Genomic DNA, 15,407 nt, shown 5'->3' on the forward strand with positions numbered 1-15,407 from the left:
CCTGACCCGCGTGCATTAGATCAGCCCTGTCTAGGGGGCCGGCCTGAGACGGACCACAAAACTGTAGTAAGGCCACCTCATCACTTTCATGTTTCATAGATATTGACAACGAAGAGAAGAGCATTGAGTTGCAAATGACTGCAATATCTTCACTACAACCCTGTCCACATACAGTATGAGTAGGTGATAGAGAGAGCTTATGACAATGAGAGTTGTTTTTTGATTTTACCAGATGTTGTCATAGCATTAGCAATACAGACGGACATAGTTGGCAGGCTCAAATAATTATTTACTGTACTATTAAATCTTAAATCTCCCAAATTCCAGTAATTCAGATTTAGGATACTTTTCAAATATAGTATAAAAAGACTTTGGAAATGTGTACTTTTTAATTTAAATAATTGTATAAAATAGGATCACAATTTGTTTGACTAAAGAAAGATGATTAAATTCAGCCTTCTACATTCCTTTTCAGACTGAGCTTTCAGGAGTATTTTAGTCTAAGGGCCGTATTTGGATAGGTCTGATGCTGGCTTATGAGTTGTAGATACAGTACTGTAAGCATCAGGACAAACTCGAATTTCAGTTTTTCCCTTAGCATATTCAGCCAATTATAGCCTGCTTTTTCCTGACCCTCTTTATAAAAGCATGTTATTCTTTCTAGGTGGCACAGAATGTGTTATTTTTACTTTGTAAATATAAAAGTCGTATTGTTCCTCATCTAACCTCCATATTACCTAAGTTACAAGATATTGGTTAGAACGGGTGGGCACATGTTTTAGCTTCAGGGCCGCACATATTTGCATGTCAAAATCAATTTGCAGGCCAGACAAGGGTATTTTTCCCACCGCTGGGTTAGAGCCATCACACAGAGACGCATACAAAGCTCTCCCTCGCCCTCCATTTGGCAAATCTGACCATAATTCTATCCTCCTGATTCCTGCTTCCAAGCAAAAATTAAAGAAGGAAGCACCCGTGACTAGATCAATAAAAAAAGAGGTCAGATGAAGCAGATGCTAAGCTACAGGAATGTTTTGCTTCCACAGACTGGAATATGTTCCCGGGATACTTCTGTTGGCATTGAGGAGCACACCACATTAGTCATTGGCTTCATCAATAAGTGCATCGATGACATCGTCCCGACAGTGACCGTACGTACATACACCAACCAGAAGCCGTGGATTAAAGGCCGCATCCGCACTGTGCTAAAGGCTAGAGCTGCTGCTTTCAAGGAGCTGGACTCTAACCCGGAAGCTTATAAGAAATCCCGCTATGCCCTCCAACGAACCATCATACAGGCAAAGCATCAATACAGGACTAAGATCGAGTCGTACTACACCGGCTCTGACGCTCGTCAGATGTGGCAGGGCTTGCAAACCATTGCAGACTACAAAGGGAAGCACAGCCGAGAGCTGCCCAGTGACACGAGCCTACCAGACGAGCTAAACTACTTCTATGCTCGCTTCGAGGCAAATAACACTGAAACATGCATGAGAGCACTAGCTGTTCCGGAAGACTGTGTGATCAAGCTCTCCGCAGCCGATGTGAGTTAGACCTTTAAACAGGTCAACATTCACAAGGCCGCAGAGCCAGACGGATTACCAGGACATGTACTCCGAGTATGCGCTGACCAACTTGCAAGTGTCTTCCCTGACCTTTTCAACCTCTCCCTGTCTGAGTCTCTAATACCAACATGTTTTAAGTAGACCACCATAGTCTCTGTGCCCAAGAACACTAAGGTAACCTGCCTAAATTACTACCGACCCGTAGCACTCGCGTCTGTAGCCATGAAGTGCTTTGAAAGGCTGGTCATGGCTCACATAAACACCATCATCCCAGAAATCCTAGACCCACTCTTTTTGCATACTGCCCCAACAGATCCACAGAGGATGCAATCTCTATTGCACTCCAAACTGCCCTTTCCCATCTGGACAAAAGGAACACCTATGTGAGAATGGTATTAATTGACTACAGCTCCGCGTTCATCACCATAGTGCCCTCAAAGCTCATCAATAAGCTAAGGACCCAGGGTCTAAACACCTCCCTCTGCAACTGGATCCTGGATTTCCTGACGGGCCGCCCCCAGGTGGTAAGGGTAGGTAACAAACACATCCTCAACGCTGATCCTCAACACAGGGGCCCTTCAGGGGTGCGTGCTCAGTTCCCTCCTGTTCTCCCTGTTCACTCATGACTGCACGGCCAGGCAGGTCTCCAACACCATCATTAAATTTGCCGATGACACAACAGTGGTAGACCTGATCACCAACAATGATGAGCCTATAAGGAGCAACAACCTCTCTCTCAACATGATCAAGTCAAAGGAGATGATTATGGACTACAGGAAAAAGAGGACCGATTACGTCCCCATTCTCATCGACGGGGCTGCAGTGGAGCAGGTTGAGAGCTTCAAGTTCCTTGCCGTCCACATCACCAACAAACTAACGTGGTCCAAGCACACCAAGACAGTTGTGAAGAGGGCAAGAAAAAACCTATTCCCCCTCAGGAGATTGAAAAGATTTGGCATGGGTCCTCAGATCCTCAAAAGGTTCTACAGCTGCACCATTGAGAGCATCTTGACTGATTGCATCGCTGCCTGGTATGGAAACTGCTCGGCCTCCGACCGCAAGGCACTACAGAGGGTAGTTTGATTGGCCCAGTACACCACTGGGGCCAAGCTTCCTGGCATCCAGGACCTCTATACCAGGCTGTGTCAGAGGAAGGCCCTAAAAATTGTCAAAGACTCCAGTGACCCTAGTTAAAGACTGTTCTCTCTGCTACCGCACGACAAGCGGTACCGGATCGCCAAGTCTAGGTTCAAGAGGCTTCTAAACAGCTTTTACCCCCCCAAGCCTTAAGATTCCTTTACATCTAGTCAAATGGCTATCCAGACTATTTGCAGAGCCCCCTCCCCTCACTTCCTCTTTACACCACTGCTACTCTCTGTTGTCATCTATGCATAGTCACTTTAATAACTCTACCTACATCTATATACAGTGGGGCAAAAAAGTATTTAGTCAGCCACCAATTGTGCAAGTTCTCCCACTTAAAAATATGAGAGAGGCCTGTAATTTTCATCATAGGTACACTTCAACTATGACAGACAAAATGAGAAAAAAAATCCAGAAAATCACAATGTAGGATCTTTAATTAATTAATTTGCAAATTATGGTGGAAAATAAGCATTTGGTCACCTACAAACTCTCTCTGGCTCTCACAGACCTGTAACTTCTTCTTTAAGAGGCTCCTCTGTCCTCCACTTGTTACCTGTATTAATGGCACCTGTTTTAACTTGTTATCAGTATAAAAGACACCTGTCCACAACCTCAAACAGTCACACTCCAAACTCCACTATGGCCAAGACCAAAGAGCTGTCAAAGGACACCAGAAACAAAATTGTAGACTTGCACTAGGCTGGGAAGACTGAATCTGCAATAGGTTGGCAGCTTGGTTTGAGGAAATTAACTGTGGGAGCAATTATTAGGAAATGGAAGACATACAAGACCACTGATAATCTCCCTCGATCTGGGGCTTCACGCAAGATCTCACCCCGTGGGGTCAAAATGATCACAAGAACGGTGAGCAAAAATCCCAGAACCACACGGGGGACCTAGTGAATGACCTGCAGAGAGCTGGGACCAAAGTAACAAAGCCTACCATCAGTAACACACTATGCCGCCAGGGACTCAAATCCTGCAGTGCCAGACGTGTCCCCCTGCTTAAGCCAGTACATGTCCAGGCCCGTCTGAAGTTTGCTAGAGAGCATTTGGATGATCCAGAAGAAGATTGGGAGAATGAAACCAAAATAGAACTTTTTGGTAAAATCTCAACTCGTTGTGTTTGGAGGACAAAGAATGCTGAGTTGCATCCAAAGAACACCATACCTACTGTGAAGCATGGGGGTGGAAACATCATGCTTTGGGGCTGTTTTTCTGCAAAGGGACCAGGACAACTGATCCGTGTAAAGGAAATAATGAATGGGGCCATGTATCGTGAGATTTTGAGTGAAAACCTCCTTCCATCAGCAAGGGCATTGAAGATGAAACGTGGCTGGGTCTTTCAGCATGACAATGATCCCAAACACACCGCCCGGGCAACGAAGGAGTGGCTTCGTAAGAAGCATTTCAAGGTCCTGGAGTGGCCTAGCCAGTCTCCCGATCTCAACCCCACAGAAAATCTTTGGAGGGAGTTGAAAGTTTGTGTTGCCCAGCAACAGCCCCAAAACATCACTGCTCTAGAGGAGATCTGCATGGAGGAATTGGCCAAAATACCAGCAACAGTGTGTGAAAACTTTGAAGACTTACAGAAAATGTTTGACCTCTGTCATTGCCAACAAAGGGTATATAACAAAGTATTGAGATAAACTTTTGTTATTGACCAATTACTTATTTTCCACCATAATTTGCAAATAAATTCATTAAAAATCCTACAATGTGATTTTCTGGATTTTTTCCCCTCATTTTGTCTGTCATAGTTGAAGTGTACCTATGATGAAAATTACAGGCCTCTCATATTTTTAAGTGGGAGAGCTTGCACAATTGGTGGCTGACTAAATACTTTTTTGCCCCACTGTACTTCCTCAACTAACCGCTTCCTCCGCACATTGCCTCTGTATTGGTACCCCTCTGTATATAGTCTTGCTGTTGTTATTTTACTGCGGCTCTTTTATTAATTGTTACTTTTATCTCTTACTCTTATCCGTATTTTTTTTAAACTGCATTGTTGGTTAGGGGCTCATATGTAAGCATTTCACTGTAACACCTGTTGTATTCTGCGATTGTAACTAATAACATTTTATTTGATTATATGCTTAATTTACAGTTATTTATGTAACTTTAGTTGTGATACAAACATTGGGCTATGTGTTTTGATTTTTAATACATTCTAAGGCATTTTTGCGCAGGTTGTACACTTCATCAGTCTCTCATTCACAATTTGACAAGCACTTGATAATGCCTTGAATTTCCCGCCGGCATCCGCTTTGTGTGGCCATAATGCCCCCTAAAGAAATCCATGCCTTTTGCGTCCAGTGGGCTGAATATAAGAATTATAATTCCCTTCTCCCAGCTGGATGCTCTGAAGCACCTCTCACTCACATGGCTCTCCGTCACCTGATCAGGTCTTTCTCACAGGCTACAAGTGAAGACTCCTGAGTGGGCTCCCGAGTGGCACTGCATCTCAGTTCTCAACGTCTTTAACCAATTCTGAGGTGCATATTGAAGATGTTGGAAGAACTATCCACATTTACTTTTCGCCAGCCAACAAAATGAGTAGGCCTAACGAACAGCAAAAGCACTAGCCTTCTATCCCGCATAGTACAGTTGACCTATTCTGTGCGAGAAATAAATATTCCAAACATACATTTAAGCAATGATCCTGACGCAACAGATGAGAACGTTCTGCTTAAAATGTTGATACACTATTAGGCTATTTCTTCACGTTGTAAGCGCATCAACGAGCCCATGGCAGTAGGCTATAAGCGCGAATGTTCCATTAGCAGGAAAACACCATTCTCAAAAGTGACCACAAATGCCATTATGCATGTAATGCTTTTATTATAAAGGTACATTTTTATGGTGAAAATGATCTAACCCCAAACATGAAACGCACGCGACGCATATCTATGCCAGTTTAGGCTCTACACCCGTTCTAAAGCAGATTAATGTGCTTCATTTTAAGAAGTTATTTGGCCACTTTAGTTGTGATACAAACGTTGGGCCACAGTATATGTTTAGATTTTTAATACATTCCAAGGCTGCATGATACGACTCTAATGAGGATTTGAAAAAAGTCGCATGAAAGGCCTGTGCTCTGCTTTGTTTTTTCCCCCAGGCTGTACCCACTCCATCAGTCCCCCATTCACAATTTCACAAGCACTTGATAATGCCTTTAATGCCCAGCAGCAAATATATCATTCACAAGTGATAGGCTAATATTGTCACCCATCAGACTATTCCTGATTTAATCTTGTTTTTACATATACTAAATCATATATGTGTGAAATGTGTTGATTTTAAATGGACCATTATCATGCACCTGTCTCAAAAAAGGAGCAGGGGAAAAATACTTGTTGTCTATGCACTTAAATAGTGAATGGAGGACACTATTCCCGTGGTTAAATGTCATGCCATCCTGTTGTAAAAGAGAAGCAATGTGCTTAATATTAGGAAAGTTGAGAAATAAATATAGTAGGCCTAGCCTATAGAAAGCTGATTGGATCCCTCTCTTTTTAATAGAGGCCATCACTCTGTTTTCTCACGCAATTGCATAGCCTAAAGAAATGTTGTGCAACATGAGCTCATGGGCTCTCATGAAGTGTTTGATTGGATTTTCGAATACATTTGCATTGATGTCAGAGTGATTAGAGGGACAATAGAATGTTGAGTACCAGGCAGTTAGCACGTTTGGTAGGCTACTAATGACCATCAGCAGCATCAGAGCTTTGAGAAGCCTAGTTACCGTGACTAAGCGGTCACGTGGAATTTGACTGCCATCATGACTTGTGACGTCCAGTGTGGCGGTAATATGGTCACTGTAACAGCCCTACGCCTGGCACCTACAACTATATCCTGTTCAAAGGCACTCAAATCTCACACGTACACAATCTATGGCTCAATTGTCTCAAAGCTTAAAAATCCTTCTTTAACTCCGCCCCTTCTTCAACACTAGTTTAAGTGGATTTAACAAGTGACATCAATAAGGGGTTTCACCTGGATTCACTTGGTCATTCTGGGGGTGCTTGGCCTATCCACAGGGGTACTCGAGAAGACTGATAAGACCATAGGCCTAATGGTAAAATGCACATGAGGTGGTATTTCAGGATTACTTCGGGCAGAGCAAAATTCAGTTGATGGTAGAGTAAGCAAAAAAGGTTGGGAACCACTGGTCTATGTCATGGAAAGAGCAGGTGGTGTTAATGTTTTGTGTATATAGTGTTGCAGTGGAAATTGCCTAGCCCTTGTGCAGCTGGTTTCTAGAGGCCTTGTGTGGAGTAGATGAGGAATGGGTCACTGGCCACCCACTGGGTCAAAAGAGGACACAAGATGGTCTATTTTTTCCATCATCCACCAACCCCATGGGAGAAGGCAGAATCTCCATTTGAGACACAAACTTATGATCGCTTGTGCTCCTCTACAAACTTTATCTTCCTCTCTCATTTTTTATGGTCGGACGATGTAACTTTGCCTTGCTAACTAAGCATAATGAAGAACAAAACAAGCCTTGTCAGCTAAGACCTGTTCCTGAGCCTGATCACAGCAGCTCAGGCATGTGTTTGTTGAGGGAGAGTGAAAATGTGGCTCTGACTGGTTAATGTTTACAGGCCGATTGACTGAAAAAGGAAATCATTTTAAAGTACCCCCCCTATTCTGAAGGCATATAAGGGAAGAAGTTAACTTAACCTCTACTACTCTAGATGATTCATCATGGGTGAATAAAACTTTATTTAAAAATTGATTGGAGTTTTTACAGGAACTTGAAAAAGTATTACAGTAATGAAACACATTTTTGTTTGTATATGATACATATTATACTTTAACGTAAACTTCAACTAGTGTACAATTTTTATGATTTATGGAGAAACTACAGCAACATATTTTGTGTTTTATTCAAATACGTTAGATGACCTGAGACTCATTTCAATAATGAGAATTTGGGGTGAAATGTGCAAGATTCAGGCGAGCATTTGAGAGTTTCAAGTTCCTTGGTGTCCACATAACCAACAAACTATCATGGTCCAAACACACCAAGACATTCTTGAAGAGGGCACGACAACACCTTTCCCCCCTCAGGAGACTGAAAAGATTTGATGTTGGTCCCTAGATCCTCAAAAAGTTCTACAGTTGCACCATCGAGAGCATCCTGACCGGTTACATCACTGCCTGGTATGGCAGCTGCTCGGCATTTGACCATAAGGCGCTACAGAGGATAGTATATATGACCCAGTACATCACTGGGGTCAAGCTTGAATTATTATTTTATTTTAATTTTTTATCTTTATTTAACTAGGCAAGCCAGTTATGAACAAATTCTTATTTGCAATGACTGCCTACCCCAGCCAAATCCTAACCCGGACGATGCTGTGCCAATTGTGCACCGACCTATGGGACTCCCAATCACGGCCGGTTGTGATACAGCCTGGAATCAAACCAGGGTCTGTAGTGACTCCTTTAGCACTGAGATGCAGTGCCTTAGACCGCTGCGCCACAGCTTCCTGCCATCCAGGACCTATATACTAGGCGGTGTAAGAGGAAAGACCCAAAAATGGTCAAAGACTCCAGTCACCCAAGTCAGACTGTTCTCTCTGCAACCGCACGGCAAGTGGTACGGGAGTGCCAAGTCTAGGACCAAAAGGCTCCTTAAGAGCTTCTACCCCAAAGCCATAAGACTGCTGAATAATTAATCAAATGGCCACCTGGACTATTTACATGGCACCCCCAATTTGTTTTTACACGGCTGCTACTCGCTGTTTATTATCTAGACATAGTCACTTTACCCCTACCTACATGAACAAATTACCTCCACTAACCTGTAACCCTGCACATTGAATACCCCGTGTATATAGCCTCGTTATTGTTATTTTGTTACTTTTTATTACTTTAGTTTATTTGGTAAATATTTTCTTATCTCTTTCTTGATCTGTGTTGTTGGTTAAGCTCAAACCGCAGCATCACCCTGCCTAGGCACTTCACCTTGTCTCACACACCCAGTTAACGATACAATACTTTTTACATTACGATACGTGACAATGAGAAACTTTACGATGCAATGCTTTATGATACAACAGTTGTCCATTTGTCAGAGCTGTCTTTCCCAAATGGTGGTTTGATTCCTTGCTGGGTGAAGACTTGATTGTTGCATGAAAGATTTGTTCTGTTGGAGGGTGTTTTTAGATGGTTCACAGCGCAAACCATGCAGCCTCTTGTTTATCTGCAGTTCTTTGTATGATGCCTGATAATTACCCCTTGAAGGCATTTTGGGGTGACAGGTAGCTTAGTGTTTAGAGCATTGGGCCAGTAACCGAAAGGTTGCTAGATCGAATCCCTGAGCTGACAAGGTAAAAATCTGTTGTTCTGCCCCTGAACAAGACAGTTAACCCACTGTTCCTAGGCTGTCATTGTAAATAAGAATTTGTTCTTAACTGACTTGCCTAGCAAAATAAAGGTTCAATAAAAAATGTAAATAAAATTAAGATGCCAGATAGTTACCCCTTTGAATTCTCTATAAGATGCCAAGGAAGTCAATTGAGGAGCTAATAGATAATGCAATAGGGCTTTGTTTTGGAGCCGTCGCACTGCTAGCGCTTGCTGTTCCGCATCATGTAGTTGTCATGGGGTCTGCTCGCTAACACAGCCTCCTGGCCAAGTCTGAAGGTAACTCCTGAGTCAAAATCATGGGTTAATGTCTCTTGTGTCGGCATCTCAATGAAGCCTTTTGTTCGCGGTGTGGCAGACAAGCCTCTCATCTTCTGCCTCAGGTGTTCAGTACTGTTCAGCAGGCCAACCATAGGTCAGCACTGTGCTATGTGTCTGATGTACCGATGTCTTATCTACTTACCATCCTGGCAAAACAAAAGAAGAGACATCTCTTCACATTAGTTTTTTTTTTAAATCGGTGTCTATTATTGGTCTACTTTGATGCTACCCGTGATATCACTGTGATGTCAGCACAGGTGGAATGTCACTGGCCAAAGCATACTAACTCTACAAGAGTTATAAAAGTAGCTCAGGAAGAACTTCATAGATTTCCTAAACAATTAGCAGTCTTTTCTGGCTTTCGGTGGCGTCAAAGATTAATTTTTGATGGCCAGGGTCATAACCTGCAGGGGAAACTTGATGAAGCAAATAAAGTGAGCCAAACCCTCTAAAACCTCTCTTTACACAACATGCTATACCAATTCCCCTCAACTGATTATTTTTTCTGTACAAATGGATTGAGAAACTCTTATCTGCTTCTAGTTCTTGAGTTTTTTTAAAAGTGACTCATGAACTGTCTATTTTTTGGGCATTTAATTACTGTATGTTTTCACAATCACTGTTGGCAAATACTTTGTTTGTGCAGTATGTATCATAGATTTCAGTTGAATTTCAGAATTTAGAGTCACCCAAGAACATTCACATCTGTATTTGGGAGGTTTCTCACATTCTTCTCTGCAGATCCTTTCAAACTCTGTCAGGTTGGATGGGTAGTGTTGCTGCACAGCTATTTTCAGGTCTTTTTAGAGATGTTCGATTGGGTTCAAGTTTGGGCTCTCACTGGGCCACTGAAGGACATTCAGAGACTTGTTCTGAAGTCACTCCTGCATTGTATTGGCTGTGTGCTTGGGGTCGTTGTCCTGATGGAAGGTGAACCTTCGCCCCAGTCTGAGGTCCTGAGCGCTCTGGAGCAGGTTTTCGTCAAGGATCTCTGTACTTTGCTCCAGTCATCTTTGCCTCGATCCTGACAAGTCTCCCAATCCTTGCCGCTGAAAAACATCCGCATTATGCTGCTATCACTATGCTTCACCGAAGGGATGGTGCCAGGTTTCCTCCAGATGTGACGTATGGCATTCAGGTCAAAGTGTTCAATCTTGTTTTCATCAGACCAGAGAATCTTGTTTTTCATGGTCCAAGAGTCTTTAGGTGCTTTTGGGCAAACTCCAAGCAGGCTGTCATGTGCCTTTTACTGAGGAGTGGCTTCCGTCTGGCCACTCTTGATGGTTCCAAACTTCTTCCATTTAAGAATGATGGAGGCCACTGTGTTCTTGGGGACCTTAAATGCTACCAACATTCTTTGGTACTCTTCCCCTGATTTGTGCCTCAACACAATCCTGTCTCTGAGCTATAAGGACAATTCCTTTGACCTCATGGTTTGGTTTTTGCTGTGACATGCACTGTCAACTGTTGTGTGCCTTTCCAAATCATGCCCAAACAATTGAATTTACCACAGGTGGACTCCAATCAAGTTGTAGAAACATCTCAAGAATGATCAATTGAAACAGGATGCACCTGAGCTCAAATTCGAGTGTCTGAATACTTATGTAAATAAAGTATTTCTGTTTTTTATTTTGAATACATTTGCTAAAATAAATAAAAATCTGTTTTCACTTTGTTGTTATGGGGTATTGTGTTTAGATTGCTGAGGATTTTTTTTTAAATAAAAAGAATTAGAATAAGGCTGTAATGTAACAACATTTGTAAAAAGTCAAGGGGTCTGAATACTTTCCGAATGCACTGTATATGCAACAATTTCAAAGATTCTGATGAGTTACAATTCATATAAGTTCATATAAGGAAATCAGTCAATTTAAATAAATAAATTAGGCCCTAATCTATGGAGTTCACATAACTGGGCAGGGACACAGCCATGATGATCCCGCAGGTGAAGAAGCCGGATGTGGAGGTCCTGGGCTGGCGTGGTTACAAGTAGTCTGCGGTTGTGAGGCCGGTTGGACGTACTGTCAAATTCGCTAAAACGACGTTGGTGGCGGCTTATGGTAGAGAAATTAACATTCAATTCTCTGGCAACAGCTCTGGTGGACATTCCCGCAGTTAGCATGCCAATTGCATCCTCCCTCAAAACCTCAGACATCTGTGCCATTGTGTTGTGTGACAAAACTGCATATTTTAGAGTGGCCTTTTATTGTCCCCAGCACAAGGTGCACCTGTGTAATGATAATGCTGTTTAATCAGCTTCTTGATATGCCACATCTGGATAAAGGATAAAATGCTCACTAACTAGGTATGTAAAGAATAAATACAATAATGTTCTTGTGCATATGGAACATTTCTGGGATCTTTTATTTCAGCTCATGAAACATGGGACCAACACTTTACATGTTGCGTTTATATTTTTGTTCAGTGTATATATGAACTTGAGACAATGTCCGAGATGGCCGACCGTTGTTTTCAACATAATCTACTCACGTTCGCATACGCCGTTTCATGGCGGTTGGCATCTGCTTTACAGATCCGAGAACGGCAGTGCACCAGCACTCAGTGCGCACTGAAAGCAGGGCGAGCAGCAACGACGTCATCACGTCATCCAGAAACATAACAGACAGTGGATTGATATAAATGTTAACATATTCGGCTGTGAGTGATGAAGATAAAAAAATGTGTCCCCGAGACAATTACTTGAAAAATTCTATGGATATTTTCGGCACAAAGGTGATAACGAAAGTTTCTTGTTAGGATTTTTAAAATTTGACTTCTCTATGGGGGCCGTCTATGGGAATTGTCCTTTTGGGCTCGACTTCAGCTAAACTGCTGTACCGAAAGTGTCCTCTGAGCACAGTGGAAAGCGTGATTCCAGAGCGGAACCCTGGTCCCCTGGCTTTTTTAGCATGAAATTGTTAAAAGCAACAGCCAATGTAAAATGGAATGATCTATGCTTCTTTGCCCATTATGATTCACAGATGGGCCAGGATTAATTAACACCGGAGTTTAGGTTGATTACACAGAGGGGGCGTGTACTGGGCCATCATCACAGATGAGAATCCTCATGCAGTTTCCTCACTGGCTCTTCTCTTTATCTACTTTGGACCCTATTCGTTCCAACCAAGTAAAAACAGTGTTCTCCAAAAACATCCTCCAAAACAATGTTTACCTTGGACACCTTGGATAGCAGTTTGAATTGTTTTAGGGTTTAATGTATAATCCTTTTGACAATGCTGACAATCCCTAGTTTGTGTATTAGAGAGAGTAGCCTTTTGTGCGGGTCTTCAAGCCACAAGGTTAGGAAAAATTACAACATTTGTGCGTCAGGAAACTTGGCATTAAGCAGATGATGATACACGCAAGAAAGCTAGCGGCTGGTATCAATTAACTCGTTTTAACGTCACAGAAAATAGATTATACCTCTGGCAGTGCATGGACTGTGTACTGTGAGGCCTTGCAGAAGATAAACACAAGCGGGAACCGTCATAAGGTATGTGTTGGCAGCCGAGAGCTTTCAGCGATTGCCTTTCAAGAGAAAATGCTTCAGATAAGCTGCATTTGTCCAGAGCTCTCTAGATTCTCTTCCTGTACCGGCCAGACATTCACCAGACAGAGCATGCAGTGTTTACATAATAGGGCTGATTAATGCTGCAGTTATGATGGCATCCTTTGTATCTAACGTACTTTTCATACAGAACAGTATTCTTCTATGCCATTGTATGTGACTTAAATCTGTGTAATGATGACTCTTTAATTCCTGCAGAAGAGGCTCTTTTTTACTCTGTAGGCCTACACCTTTTCTACTTGATTGTCGCACCCAGATTTGGCTATCTGTGAACAGTTTTACAGATGTTGCTCATATTCTGTTTGCTATCACACTCACAGCTTCCAAACGCTACACACACCTTGCACTTGCTGTGACAGGCACTGATGTCCCTGCCAGGCCTAGCAAAAGGACAGAACACACACTCACACACTTTTTGGGAGGCAGGCACATGCTCTTACATATACAGATGTACGAAATAGTATTTGAAACCAGGTCTGTGTCTAGCCCCATGCCACGTCCATGGTTCCATCTGGTCTCCTGGTTTAATATCTGGCCTCCCATGTTCTCTTTGGCAGCAGCTCCACCCTACAGACCTCCCCATCCTCTTCTCCTCTCTCTCCCCCTCTGACTGTTTCCCCGCTGTAGCCGATTAACAGATCGAATAGCGTGTTTGGTGTGTTTCATGCTTTAATGAGGCTGTCTGACAGGGGCCTGAGGGCCTAAGGGGTCTGTTCTGCCCTGTTCTGACTCAGGGCCATGCAGAGGAGGGGACACACTCTGACACACTCCAGGGCTCAGTCCCAATACCCCCATGCTTAGCCCTCCCCTTTTGTTTTCGAGTGTCTCTCGTGGGGGTAGGCACTCGAAAACAGAGCAACTAGTAGGGAGAGCTAAATTAGGCCTAGGGAATGGGACATCACCACATCACAGGAGCCTTGTCTTTTTCTCAATGCCTGTACTGGCAACAGACCTTATATTTCAATGTTTCCTCTAGTTTAATTTAGCAGCGACGGGCAGCTCTGGGGGAGGATACATTTTCGGGATGGTAAAACGTTTTCAGTGTAAACATAAACGACTCAAACCAGATATAAAGTATGTAGCAAAGATAATGGCGCTGTGTATTGTTTTAAAAAGAACTTTGAGAACTAACAAGCACCAAAATAAAAACTCGACAGTCGGTGAGAATCCAAAATTCAAAAAATGCCTCATGCAACAAATTAGCACCATATGCGCAACCAATGAGAACATCAGAACAACAATGTACCCAGCCTTTGGCTGTGGTTCAATGTGGAATAGTACTGAAGCAGGACTTTCATTCCGTAGCAGTTTGAAATGTAACTGTCACATTTCCTTCACTCAGTCATTACCAGTGGAAGCGTTGTAGCTAGAACAATTAAACCCGCGGTTCTAAACTAATATTTATACCAAACGGTTTAGGGTCCATGCACAGATCGGCTACATAGCTACACATGCATAGCATACAGGTATTTTTATCCTCAGCTATACAATTACAATAAAATAGTTAGCTATTGCTACATTACCTGCGTTGGCAAATATCTTCAATCTCTAACCTTACGCTACTACAATAAAGACCAATGACAAGTGATTGACTTGGAAATACTTTTTATTGAACAGCAAGGCAAGCTTACAAAATTGTACATTCAATTTGCAGTAAATACATTAGCTAACCCTGGTTTCCCCCTTTGCTCAGGGGGGGGGGGATTGGGATTGATCCCAGGACACCCCTTTTGTCCACTCCTGATAAGGGTCACTTGAGTGTAAAATTATTATTTTAGTCTGTCACACTGGTCTGTGTTGTATTGTTGTGTATTGTATTCGTCCTGCCCAGATACAGCTGATACGAGTGAGCTCGATTGGAGCACCATCGTTCACTTTTACCATGCTCCATGGTAAATAAACAGATATCCAAGTAACTATTATTTGATCTATCTGTTTAATTATTAGGCAGAGATGATTAACTGCATCATCTCTGCCTAATAATTAAACAGATAGATAAAATAATAGTTACTTGGATATCTGTTTATTTACCATGGAGCATGCACAACATACTGTAAACATTGCGGCAGTTGGATATTACTGTCGCTTATTTCCACAAAGAAAACGTCCCAAACGACACAATCGACTAGAGATGTTCTTGCAGGGACACGTAGTGTGGGAAGGCCAATTCAAATGGAACCAAACATTCCCTGCTGAACATTTTAACGACCCAGCTCATTAGAGGTTAGATCTCACTCCTTATCCCCCAATCACCTGCACATAGGTAAAGGAGGCTGTCGTTTAGATAGAAGTTCCAGATCAAACACATTTATTTAACACTGTTAGGTGTGTGTGTGTGTGTGGTGTCTAGGAAAGTGGTGAGGTGAGGGAGCAGGTTGTGTTGTAGCTGACAGAGGTTGTGCACAGTACAATCCAGGGTGGATGGTTAT

At 42.6% G+C, this 15,407-nt stretch overlaps 1 protein-coding gene across 1 annotated transcript in view; it reads left to right on the forward strand.

The window, feature by feature from the left end:
* The window catches only part of LOC115108179 (3',5'-cyclic-AMP phosphodiesterase 4D-like), a 182,488-nt gene that overhangs the window by 85,780 nt on the left and 81,301 nt on the right, over positions 1 to 15,407 (forward strand). The window lies entirely within an intron of this gene.

Source organism: Oncorhynchus nerka, linkage group LG24 (assembly GCF_034236695.1).
Source record: "Oncorhynchus nerka isolate Pitt River linkage group LG24, Oner_Uvic_2.0, whole genome shotgun sequence".
Classification (NCBI taxonomy): Eukaryota; Metazoa; Chordata; class Actinopteri; order Salmoniformes; family Salmonidae; genus Oncorhynchus; species Oncorhynchus nerka.